This window comes from Bombus vosnesenskii, unplaced genomic scaffold (assembly GCF_011952255.1).
Source record: "Bombus vosnesenskii isolate JDL3184/JDL3185 unplaced genomic scaffold, Bvos_JDL3184-5_v1.1 scf7180000015719, whole genome shotgun sequence".
NCBI lineage: Eukaryota > Metazoa > Arthropoda > Insecta > Hymenoptera > Apidae > Bombus > Bombus vosnesenskii.
Genome location: NW_022884120.1, coordinates 32,346 through 43,483, shown reverse-complemented (window position 1 = coordinate 43,483; position 11,138 = coordinate 32,346). Strand labels below are relative to the sequence as shown.

General features: G+C 38.9%; 1 long non-coding RNA gene and 1 pseudogene across 2 annotated transcripts; one reads left to right on the top strand and one right to left on the bottom strand.

Moving 5' to 3' along the window:
* Window positions 1-4,017: 4,017 nt before the first annotated feature.
* LOC117241347 lies at window positions 4,018-5,351 on the bottom strand (annotated as a pseudogene).
* A 34-nt stretch (window positions 5,352-5,385) lies between these two features.
* LOC117241348 lies at window positions 5,386-7,675 on the top strand. 2 transcript variants are annotated; one of them, XR_004494953.1, is made up of 5 exons: window positions 5,386-5,477; window positions 5,632-5,760; window positions 6,010-6,257; window positions 6,359-6,442; window positions 7,567-7,675. It is a non-coding gene; the product is annotated as an uncharacterized LOC117241348 (long non-coding RNA). The 2 variants fall into 2 exon arrangements; XR_004494952.1 differs by lacking the exons at window positions 6,359-6,442; window positions 7,567-7,675 and having other exon boundaries at window positions 6,010-6,337.
* The last annotated feature ends 3,463 nt before the right edge of the window (window positions 7,676-11,138 follow it).

The following is an 11,138-nucleotide window of genomic DNA, read 5'->3' as shown; positions in this document are numbered from 1 at the left end:
ATATCATTTATTAATTTACCTACAACAATTTATATTAATTGCTTATGAAATTTTGGATCAATACTTGGAATATTTTTAATAATTCAAATTATCTCAGGATTATTTTTATCAATAAATTACTGTCCAAATATCAATATTGCATTTAATAGAATTTCAAATATTATAAAAGATATAAACTCAGGATGATTAATTCGATTAATTCATATAAACGGAGCATCATTTTATTTTTTCATTATATATTTACATACTTTATTTAATTTTATTTTATTTATATTAATTAACTTACAAATACCTTACATCTTAGGAGATCCAGATAATTTTAAAATAGCAAATCCAATAATTTCATCAATTCATATTAAACCTGAATGATATTTTTTATATGCATATTCAATTCTACGAACAATTCCAAATAAACTAGGAGGAGTAATCATACTTTTTATATCAATTTTTATTTTATATTTAATTCCATTAATTAATTTAAATAATTTAAAAAATAATAAATTTTATTTTATAAATAAAATTTTTCATTGATCATTTATTAATATGTCGGAGCGGACATTAGAATTAGGGTTAGGGGCGTGAAACGAATCTTCGTTTGGGTTACACGTTGTCGTTATGCAATAGAGAAGACATTGACTAGTGCAAATACGATTATTATAGAACCGGACAAGTAACCGCGGTAGTTAGGTACTCGAGCAACTAATGACAATGATCCTAGGTTCAATAACGAATCCGCGGTCGACGGGATGATAGATGAACGTACTCACAAAATCTAAGTCGGACGCGTAATATTCACTGGTCGTAAAGGGTTACTCCTTTCATCAATGAGGTCGCGAGCGAGAATGACTTTCCCGTCCCGATGATGCCAGAGGAAAACTATATTGGGGTGTGTCTAAGGACACGAGATCATCGGATTCGTCGAGAAAAGCCTTCGTTCAGAAAGTAAGGGAAATTGGCGTTGCTGCTAATTGGTCAATCTCCATACCGGTGGTTAGAAAAAGATGCTAGCCGCCCTCGAGAGAAAGTTGCTAGTGGGAGACGCCGCTCGTTGAAAAATAGGTCTCCTCTATTTTCCCGTAGTTGGGACAAAGACTGTTTGTCTGTTTGAGGGACTTTAGTTGACTAAATCTTAAGATTTATAACGGGCCCTCAAGCTAGCCGAACATGTACTGCGGAGACGCATCGACATCTGGCAATCATCTTACTCGAAGAATAGGGTCTGCGTGTGGCGAGCCACGAGACAGAAACCGTTGGAATGTTTACTGTCGCGTGTCGCCACGAATATTTCTTTTAAGGAGAGCTATAGAATTACTCCATACCTTTGTTAGACAAAGCGTTCATCCCGTGACCGCCGCTACGTTCGGCGACTGACTGTCGCCTCGAGCCCAAGCTCATTATCACAACTCTCGAACAATTACAATCGGATTGAATAACTACAATTGTTCAATTACAGCTATAGTAGACTCTAGGTTACAATGTTGCGGGATTATCCAAAATTCCAAAGGCTCCGGTGTTCTTTCATCTCCGACATATGTGTTGTTTAAATGTGTGGACTAAACGCCTTAATTCCGTTGGAGATTCTTTGGTTATCCTTGGATAATCAATTATTGCCATGCAGTGATTGAAAGCTGTGTATCGTGCACATTCGAAACTCTCCTTGAGAACGGCTATAGCCTGACTGTAGTTTACATTACTAAGGGGTAACGCGTTTAAACACTCGGCTGCTTCTCCTTGCAGGGCGGACTGCAGGTAATGGAATTTCTGTATGTCCGTGAGACTAGGATTTTTATCGATTGTGGAAGAAAAGGTATCATAAAACGTGTTCCATTTTTCTAGGCTTCCGTCAAAAGTAGGGAGCCGAAGATCTGGTAATTTAATGGCTATCGGATTTAAACTTGCGCATGATGCACAGGTTGGAAGCTTTATGGATGTCGACGGCGAAGCTGCTTGCGCGTTCCTCAGAAGATTTTGTAGCTTTGTGTCTACCGCGACGTACTGATCCCTTATTTCGAAGCCGCGCGCTTGTTCCTCCTCGTCTAATACTTCTAACTCGAGTTGGATCGCTTCGAATTGATTCGCAACTTCGGTCAGTTGTTTCTCGTAGTTCGTTAATAAGGAGTTTTGCCGACTCCCGGATTGCTCGTACTCGTCCAGTCGGTTCGATAAGTATTTGAATCGGCCGCTACAATAGCCTCGTCTCCGACGCAGGGAGATGAGTTGGTTTTCGCTCGTCATCGTTGCCGAGGATAGGAGATGGTCGACATAAGGAACGAGCTTACCTTACTGTCGTGCGGCGTGAGGTCGCGTGTATGTTTGGTGAGGAACGCCTTGTTCCTTCCCGACGGCCACTCGTTCGGTTGTATTCTTAAGTTGTGAAATTCGTTGCGTTGATGACTGTCCAGCTGCGGCGGAAGGCTGCGTGGTTGCGTTCCCTTGCCAATGGGATGTGCTTCTTCGAAGATGACGCGCCTGACGTCACTGGTTTCGCTGTAGTGGTTGCTCCCGCTCCCGCTGCTGGTTTTGATAAAGTCACGTGGCACTGTGTGGTCACTGGTAAGTGCACTCTTCACTGGCACGTGATCCGGCTCGAAGGACCAAATATTACGACCGTTCGCGGAGAGACGCGATCGCGAGATAGCACGTCAACGAGAGTTGTAAATTCTCGCTACGATCATGTTAATCGACGCCGCGAAATAGTCGTTCCCCTGTTTCGTTTTGGATAACAGAGGTGGTTTGATGAATGTAACACTGTATTAACAGGTTAACATAGAACAATATATTTTACAATAATCTGATGAAGATGTTACAGAAATTTGACTCGACTTTGATCTCTAGATAAATTCGTTTGCTATTGGTCTGATATGTTCAGTGTGTCACGTTTGACTCGCCAGAAGGAACTGCCCGCCCTTCGATTATTTTCGTCTTTTCTGGAAGGCGACCCCCACTACGTTCGGATCACGCCACATTCTTTTACGCGAGGTAAAATAACGGCCACGAGTCGACGTTTCTGGAGGTCGCCCTGCTTAATGAACCATGCGCTTGCCACTACAATGTTTGTTTGCCGGGCAGCCGCGACGATCCGTCTGCGACGTTGTAGGACCGCGAGCGACGGTTAGAAAATACAGCCCGTGGTAAGCCTCGTGGCGTAACAGTAGTCTATATAAAAAAAATCGTACTAATAAAATTATTATACGATTTCCTGCGTGCACGACGCTCGAGGAATAAACGAAAGTGTAATTTTCATTTTCAAGGTTCGCGTCACGAAACATACGCATTTACGGATACATCACCATTACGGATACACCATACAGTATCGTATTGTGATTGCAGACACGTGTTTGATCGGTAAAAACGGGACACGCGGTCGGTGAACCCTTGCACGTCAAGTACAGGACGTGAATTTTTGCGTTTCGTCCTCCAGGCCGCGTGAGAAGAAACACTAGACAGGCCTCTGATATATCGCACGGGATACGGGACACTGCCATTGTTCCAGACGCACACAGATAGGCCACGCATGGACGAATGAGAACTTATATTCCGGCACAAGGATAATCTTGATTGAGGATAGCGTCGCCAGATTATAGAAATTAATGGTAATCATCGTTCGACCGCGAATCCCGCGAATTCCCAGCTACCAGGAAAATGCTTGTTTTTCTTTTCTTTATCAATACCTAAGTAAGTTTGAAAATTTACATGTACAACAGCAACAATGTAAATATGGGTGCTGTTGACATTTAGGAGGGAAAATGTCGATGACTATGAGAGTCCTCTTTCCATCATATGTATAGTTCGGATTAAAAGATATTTGTATCTCAATGTTTATTTGCACTTTTAGAAGTTTCTCTTTGTGTATTTTGTTTGACTTCCGGATTTTCAAAGATAACAGTATCTTAAGGATACAAACTTTAAACGTACATATTTTTCACACCTTGTTCGACCTTCGGGTTGAGTAAAGTACGGATTATGTACAAAGGTATTTAAAGCGTTATAAATCACAGATTTACCCAGCGTGGCATAAAACGAAAACTCTACTCACCAATGTCCTTGATACGAAGTCTTGACGAATTTCACAGTGAAGAGGAACTGTATAGCGCACACGAGGAGACAGCAGAGGTTTAGGGAGAGGGCGAGTGCGCACAGCGCTAACGTCACCTCGTAGACAATCGTATACTCTTCCGGGTTGATCAGGCTACTCGGCGTCACCGTTAACGGTGAGATCTTCAGCAAGAAGATCAACGAGAGTAGCGCTAGTAACAACGACACTAGACACAATAAACCCAAACTGGTCAACGTCTCTTTCGCGCCAACCTCGTGGTCCTTGTAATTCCTTGACAGGGACGACGACCAGGAAGCGTTCAAGGGGTACGCCGTGGAACCGGGACCGGTTAACTGTCCCCCGGTAGTCGTACCCTGAAGAGCAGGTGCAGGCGAAGGTGTCGCCTGACTGGGTAATCTGGACAGTCTCGAGATATCAAAGCCTCCATTCGCTTTAGGTCTGCTGTCCTGGTGCAGCGGCGCCGGGGATATCACCCCCAATGTAGTCGACAGATTATTATTATTATTGTTATTCCCACCGGCAACAGGACTGACGCTGTTCACAGAATGCTTCGACGTGGACAACGTGGACAGATTAAGAGCGTGCGAGTGATTCAATCGTTGAGAAAGATTGTTCACGCTCAACTGAGAATGATTCAAAGGGTGTCTGTGAGTGGAAGATGGCGTGGTGGCAGCCTGATGCACGTTGAGCTTTGATGGACCACCGAGTCGTAAACGTCGACTCCCCGTCCTTGGCTGCCCCCTGTCGTTCCACGAACGTTGCTGTTTTGGTTGTAATGATGGTGTTGCTGTTGATCCTGTTGGTGACCAGAATGATGGTGGTGGTGGTGGTGGCCGCCGTGCAGCGAGCCCGAGCTCGCCTGGTAGTCATTGTGCTGGTGCCTGGAGCCCGCTGACGACGGTTGCCCCGTCAGGATATGCTTCAGCATTACTCGACGCTGGAATGCCTGAGGAAGACTGCGCTTCTTCCTGCTCCTCTACATGGCGCTACGCGGGACTCGCTTCTGAGCACGTCTTTCTCGTTGGAGGCTTCTTCTTTCTTTTCTTTCCCAGTAGAATTTTTACACAATTCTTTCTCCCTTTTATCATTAAATTACCTTTAATTCTTAACGATCTTTAATCTTTGTCTCTTCTTCCCTATATATATATTTTTGTTTACTTTTCTCCGTAGCGAATTTTGTCTTTCTGACGCAGGATTAGGTTCCTGGACTTAGGGAGTTGCTACACGCCAGCTCCACCATGGCGACGGCATTCACTAGGCAGCCTACATAGCCACGTTTTAGCTCACGCTTCGGGACACTTTTTTCGCTGAGATTCTCCGCGATGAGGCATGAAAGCAGAGACCACCGTCTGCGGAGGCATGATTATTCTATTGTTCCTTTTAACGAGTAATCGTTTTACTCGAGTCCTCTTACTAAACCGTAAGTACAAAAGACTATTATACTTAGATAGGTACTTGGTCTCAAGAACCAACTTATTTTAGTCTTTCGATTAAGTTCTTAATTAAATGCTCAATTAGATATTCATAAATATATCTTCATAATATTTCCCTCATCTATTTCTTTGACATTCTAGCAACCTCGTTAAGACGTCCGCCACTTCAACTTCTATCTACAAGTGGCACAAACTGAAGCTGACCTTCTTCATGGAGAAACATGCCGGAAATGGCATCCGCACGTGTGAATAATTATACTCAGTGTCCAGGTAGTTCTTTCGATCATCCGATAGAAGTCGTTTCTGTTTTTCAGAGTTCGTTCACGCCTCCAGAATGTAAAAATATCCAAGGAAGTACCATTAGGAAGCAATGAAATTCAGAGCTTCTGTGGTTATTTCTTTTTCTGATTGTTTCTTTTCTTTGCCCAAAATGGATGATTTCTATATCAAATTGTTTATTCGTATTTTTTTTTTTATATTCCTTGAGATTTTCAATCAACTCGATTTCGAATTTTTTAGCACCCGATCTTCTGGTTGACGTCGTTAAGAAAGAGGAACGAGTGCACAGGAAGCATGGTCGGCGTGAGCATGATTAGATCCGGTCTGCCCGATCACCTTGCCAGTGATAATAGCGGTTCGTTAAGGTGGTTGCAGTCTTGGTTTGCTTCTGTTTCGATTTCCAGCGAACTCGTCAGCCGGCATGGCTTCCGAGATGCTCCCCCTGAAACAAGTCGAAGGGAAATAATTAATGGACTCTCTGTTCGATTGTACGTGGATGACAAGCTGACCGTAAAAAGAAATATACAAATACGATTAGAAAATATAATCCGAACCCTTTTCGGTTTGATCTGAAGGTTTCTTTTTCTAGACGGAACCAAAGATTCTTATCTGGTTTATGGTGAGCTAAGGAACTCTTTGGAAACAGCATTTATAACTTTCGAAAAAGAGACAGGTATTTCTTGCGCGAACAATTGAATAATTAATTCGTTCTCTAAATATTCTTATTTGTTGTTCCTAAAATACATAATGATTGGAAGCTTCTTACGGGAAGCGCAATCAGCCGCTGATATCATTGAAGTCGAAACGCCATTAAAACCATATTACGATTCGCATGCGACATGCTCCATTCATGAAAACACAAAAGCAATAAACAAGTACAAATCAACGAAATAAATCCTCCGAGAACGAGACGTTACAGGAATTATACCATTGCGAGGATACAAAAGACTTGCTCATGAGCTACTTCCTTCAAGTAGTCGAGCGGTGTATTTTCCGGTCGTTAACTTCCATATAATGGGATATTAAAGAGTACGGACACAACGCTGCTATTTTTCAACTGTTCATTATCAAATTACGCAGCGGGAATCGTTGCAACGACAAAACTGTAACGACTCGTACCTGCGTATCTTCCATTTAGCTGCGGTAAACGCTGACTTGTCTGCGTTTTTTTTTTCACTTCCTCGTTACGGAAACCAGGAAAAGTGATTCACAATACAGTTTCTAACTGTACTTCTCGCGATTCTTTCTTAGAAACAAGCAATTGCTTCTTTTCAATTTCCTAAACCTATAATAAAACAGTCCATTCCTTGAATAGAAATTAACTTTAAAACTTTAGGCGCATACATTGTACGTATCGTATGTATGTATTTTGATTTGAAAAGAAACGCGGCAAACGCCTTTGAAAAGACGTTAGGTTTTCAACACCTTAACTAACTTAATTCCAGCGAGTCGTAAATCTGCTGCATCTCCAACATCTGAATATCCATCTTTTACGATGACTTGTTCTCCAATTTATTAAAATTACATCTCTACCGTTGCACCGACCTTCTTTAGAGGTTCCCGCGGCAGGTTGAACCCGCATCACGTATCTTCCCTCTTCCTTCCAACCCCTGTTCCCTTTCTCTTTCTATCGGACGGGAAGAGCGGGAACGCTTAAAACGCGCGAATCACGCGAGCGCCTCACGATTTGCGAAACATCACGTGAAAATCACCGATCCGATCTCCGTGCGCGCGGTGCACCGTGGGGGTACGATTAAATCGACAGGATATACTTTATTGGCTATTCCGTTATTACAGGCTGTAGCTGGCGGGGAAATAGTCATTATGGATCGATGAACTCCATTGTAACAACGCACCTTCGAATTGCATCGGAAACGCTTCTGTATTGCGTCCACCGTATAACCTATCATCGTCTCTTTAGGGTAAATCAATGGATCGGAAGTTACGTTTCTATGTTTCTCGCCTGTCAGTATAACACTGTGCAAGAGATACAGCAAGATCCTAAAATCATTCGAGTACAAGAGCGTAAAATGGTCGTTTAAACTTTAATAAATTAACTATTCATACGTTAATTGTACGCGATCAGGATTAAGGGGTACGGCGATGGAGAAGATTTTGTTAGCTAGATGTTGAGTAAATAATCGAAGATGATAATTTTATAAATGTTTCGTATTTATGATGATGGAAAAGATTTAATTTGAGTTACGTTACGTTTGAATAAGATAGACTTTTCCAAGAGTGGAGGGTTTGTAGAGATAGTGGACGTAATAGTAGTATGATTTAATACTTGATGTGTCTTTTTTTTCTTTGACATATAGGTCACTGTGGGGAGTAATATTGATCTAGATATAACTATCTTTTCTGAGAAGTACGTATATGCTTATGGGAACTATGTTTGGTTAATCAATGGAGCCATTCTTTTGAGAAATTGAATCTAGAAGAATTCGACGATATTTTGCCTTGTTTCAATGGTAAATCATTTTAAAGAAACGCCTGCGATTATAGTATATAATTGCACATAGGTATATGCAAAATTGCATTTTCAAATAATTAAATCAAAAATATAGATTTGTTAAAGATCTTTCCTTTTTAATCAAATTCGTCCAACAACCCCATTCTCGTCAAACAAGAAGAAAATTTCTGTCGTTCTAAAGTTCTTCTCCATTGCTAAACTACCGTTCGTGTTTCTAGTTACACTCCAATTATTCGATTGTAAGAAGCAAGCAATCCCTCCATCCAAGCGCTAGATATAGTTTCTCGAGTAGTTCTCTTCAATACCGTTATATCGATGAACTCTTTTTGAATAAAGTTCACATTTATAAAGCAAACACAATAAAATACGACAGGACAATTGTAATCGATAAATAACATTTTATTAGGATATTATAAGAAGCTAAGATATCGAGTTCTAATTGTGAATATCAAGCGCTCGTCGTTCGAGGAGATTACCAATATTTTCTTCCTTAACAATATTAATTACGAAGTTTCGATACCGTTTATGACATTAAGATCTTTTGATAAAGTTGTATCGTTAAAATCTTACTGTTCCTAGGGAAAATATATAGTTAATATATATAGTTAAATATATATAGTTAAAACCGGAATATATATAGTTAAAACTTCCAGAGGAGCATCTCGCAGACAAATTATTGATTGTTAGTGTCGATTGACTGTAATCGATATTTGGTGCGTGAAGTTGTATGTTTCGTGAACCTGCGTTGATGCAGGGATTCTGTTGCAAATCATAAACTAAAGAGCCACTGGTCAAGGTGAAAGAGGTTCAATAAATCCAGTGTTAGTGTAATTTGACACTTTATGTGCACCGGGTGTATGCAAACAGAGTTTGATGTTCTGAACACCACGGTTGTAAGATTTTATTGAGACCCCAGTATTGTATCCGCACGGTGTGACCCTCTGTTGATGATTGCCCTCTCCACCAGCCGTTTAGTCTCATCTGTCTATCGTGCCTTATCGGCCAGGGGGTTAACCCTAACATCTGAGATATCAGATTTGCAGCTCGGAGAGGACAGATAATTCGGAATATCCCAAAGAAGGGCAAGGTACTGGCCGAGCCCCAAATCACTTACATAGAATTACTTACATAGAATTACTTACATAGAACAATCACTTACGTAGAATGTTTTTTTCTTTTCTTTTCTTTTTTATTTTCTTGTTGAAATTATAATTAATTCTCACGTCGAGAATTTTCTGTTACTTTACTTAGTATTATGCAGTGTTAGCTGATTATTAATAATAAGTTAAGACTTATTATAGATAAATATAATTTACTCACATAGAATAAATTCATTTAATTAATTATGAGATTAATTCACTTACATAATTATGACATACAAGTAAATTTTATAACCACAAATTTTTAAATGTTATACTTTGAATCTGTTCTTACATTTAATTTTAATTTTAATTTAAAAAAAAAACCTTACAGCCAGTACCTCTAAAATATTCGATAAAAATTCTGATGAAACATTAATTGAAACATCTAAACGCAACAGAGAATGGATATAATTATACAATTTTCCAATATTGCATCCATTCATGTACACCGATTTTTATTATCACATTTGTTTCATATCTGAAGAATATGTATTTGTTGGCATCAAAATATTCTCTGTTTCAATCCTTGGTCATTTTAGATCGAGACTTCAAAATCTTTTTGATTAAAATTCTTAAATTTTTTTAAATGGGAATCATTAATTAGAGGACAAAAAGTTGTTTCAATTATTTGAACATTCTGCTATTCATACAATAACATATTTCATTTTAAATTAAAACGAGAATAAATACTATTGTGTATAAATTTAATAGAACGACACACGTGATTTGTAGTCAACACTGTGACAGTTTGTGCAATTACCTTTTAATCGAGTGGAAACGAGAGCATTTTCAAATTTCTATTAACCAACGGTATTATCAATCAATTTTAACAATGATTGAAGGTTGCAAAATTAAATATAAAATGATTTATTAATAGCATACGTAGTGTTAAATTTGCAAACAAGCAGCGTATCTTTTAAGAATAATAAAGACACCAGAAAATAAAGATAATATTCTAATTACATTGCAAATTAATGAATAATTTAAGAAATCTATTTTTGTTATATTAATGTATCACAGATTCTAGGTAAAGTATTAATTTAATTTACTTATTACTTAGGAGATTGTATTTGAAATATAATTACAATTTGTAAGGTGTAATCAGCACACCTTTAAGCTAGTAGATATTTGGTAGCAGTTCTCAAGTCTTTGTGCAATATAGCACAATTGAGTTTAACCGAGTTTAATCCCTTTGACCAGCCAGCTTCCAATTTCATTTATGGCATAATCTCCTGACAATTTCATGCCCTTCAGAAGAAACACAATGTCCTATTATCGTTTTGTAATCGTTGAATATGATCACTCTAGCGTTTTAATCTCCTTTCTATGTATGATGCGGGTATACCGTTTTCTGTTGTTTTTAGATTCAAGTGACGAAAACTTATGAAATGATATTTTAAGTTTAAACTGATCAATTAATTTAATTAATTGATTTATTGTAGCAACAATGGTAAATTGTTTAAATAGAGAAAGAAATTTACAACGAAAAATGTATGAATGTAATATTTGAAATCTAAAATGATAAATTATTGTGCGAAAATAATAAAACTCGCAATGTCAGTAGCGTAGACGTGAAAATGAAAACGTTGAGGCTCTCGTGGTGTAAAAAGGCTAAATTCCTCATAAAAATACAAGAAATGAGAGGGAACGTTCGCCCTTGAACACATAAAACCAAAAAAAAAAAAAAAAAAAATAGAAAAGGAAAAAACCACAAATTTTAGTGAAGCTATTTTACTGAAACTTATTATATCATT